A 2,469-nucleotide genomic window follows, 5' to 3' on the forward strand; every position below is an offset into this window, starting at 1 on the left:
TATATATATGGATATATATATATATGGATATATATATATATATATATATGTATGTGTGTGTGTGTGTGTGTGTGTGTGTGTGTGTGTGTTTGTGTTTGTCCCCCCAACATCGCTTGACAACCGATGCTGGTGTAATTACTTAGCAGTTCGGCAAAAGAGACCGATAGAATAAGTACTAGGCTTACAAAGAATAGGTCCTGGGGTCAAGCATGGCCGCAGTCAAATAACTGAAACAAGTAAAAGAGTAAAATAGTATATAGATAGATAGATAAATAGATAGATAGATAGATAGATACAGAAAGACGGATGGACAGACAAACAGATATGTATGTATGTATGTATGTATGGATGTATGTATTACGTTAAAATTTTCTCTTCGTGGCATGCTTCCTTTTTTTCCACTTATATTGACGATAGTCTTAAGGAGGAAATATCGATTCTTCATTTAGGTTGTCATTATTTTCATATGGTATTCGTTTGTTTCTGGTGATGTCTACTTTGACTCGCTCTATATTTCTTGAACTTTTTAAGCACCACCTTCAAAGTACGCTTTCCGCAACCCCCACCTTCTCATTCTGCAACCCCTTCTCATTCCGCAACCCCTTCTCATTCCGCAACCCCTTCTCATATCGCAACCCCTTCTCATTCCGCAACCCCCCACCCCTGCCTTCTCATTTTTAGCTTTGAGCTGAACTGTGCGGTTTTTCATTTGTATTATTCCTCGTTCGTTTCATACTGATATTATGCAAATTAATAGCCCCAGTTCTCTAGGGATATCGGATTCAATGTATATGTAAACGGGTTGGATATTTGTTTCTCTGGAACTGATCAAGTGATGATGACATCCCTGATGCAGTCCCAGTAAGGCTCAAAAATCGATTATGTTGCCAAGCCATCGTTTTATTCTCTCTATAGAGAAACAGGTGGAGGCGCAATGGCCCAGTGGTTAGGGCAGCGAATACACCTAAAGCTCCACGAGGCTCCGGCAGGGGATTGTGGCGAACCCTGCTGTATTCTTTCACCACAACTTTCTCTCACCCTTACTTCCTGTTTCTGTTGTGCCTGTAATTCAAAGGGTCAGCCTTGTCACACTGTGTCACGCTGAATATCCCCGAGAACTACGTTAAGGGTACACTTGTCTGTGGAGTGCACAGCTACTTGCACGTTAATTTCACGAGCAGGCTGTTCCGTTGATCGGATCAACTGGAACCCTCAACGTCGTAAGCGAAGGAGTGCCAACAACAACAGAGAAACATTCATATCCGACAAAATATATTACCGTATTTAGTAATGATTTATTTACGTTCCGTGTTCAAATTCCGCCGAGGTCAGTTTTGTCCTATGAATTTAATTGATTGTTTCATACCTTCAGATTAACAGCCTTTTGCTAAATTATTATTTCTGCTGTCCTTATTTTCCATAGGATGTACCGCTAATGAGCATTTCCATATCTCATTCCGATATGCTCTTGGAGACATCACCAATGACATTTCCTGACGTCATAACGCGTTTCTTTTCTTTCAACATCAGACATCTTCTCCCAGGTGACCCAACCAGGGTTGATTAAGCCTAGCATGTGTCCAGTTAGCATTAACCCTGGTGGCACTGCTCGTCCCAGCCTCTCTCCTCGTGGACCACAGTCCCCTTCGGGTAACCTCTGCTGCTTCATCCAACACGACGGTCTTCCGGTCTTCCCCCTACTGGCCTCTGTGATACCAGACTAATTGTATTGCTTTACTTAGTTACGTCCCTTTAAATTTTAAAATTCAACTCTCACCGACATCGTATATTTTCATGGTTCCAGGATCGATAAAATAAATACCAGCAAAACACTGATGTCAATATTATTGAATATACAACTAAAACATTATTATTAATTTTTTTTTCTTTTAGTTATCTATTATATTTGTCTGTTTCTTCATTTTCTTTGCTGTGTTTCCTGTTTTCCTACATATTTCCTCTTTTTTTTACCATATATCACGTCTATTTTTGCTTTTGATTTCTATTTATATTACAAAGCAGAGGAAAAAAAATTATGAAATAATGTTTTGAAGGTTAAAAACGGAAATACTATTAGGCTATTGTCAATACACAAAAACAATTACACAAGTGAGACGATGTGTGTATATGTCTCTCTCACACTCACTGTCTCTCTCTCTCTCCTTCTCACACTCTCTCTCTCTCTCTCTCTCTCTCTCTCTCTCTCTCTCCTACTCACACGCTCTCTTTCCCTGTCACTCTTTCACACACGCACACTCTGTAACTGCCTGTCTATCTCTTACAATCTTTCTGTTTATGTATATATATATGTGTGTGTGTGTCTCTGTGTGTGCGTGTACACGTACATATATATATATATATAAATATATATACATCCAATTATACACACACACGCACACACACACACACACACACACACACACACACATATATATATATATATATATATATATATGTATAATTATAATA

This window comes from Octopus bimaculoides, chromosome 7 (assembly GCF_001194135.2).
Source record: "Octopus bimaculoides isolate UCB-OBI-ISO-001 chromosome 7, ASM119413v2, whole genome shotgun sequence".
Classification (NCBI taxonomy): domain Eukaryota; kingdom Metazoa; phylum Mollusca; class Cephalopoda; order Octopoda; family Octopodidae; genus Octopus; species Octopus bimaculoides.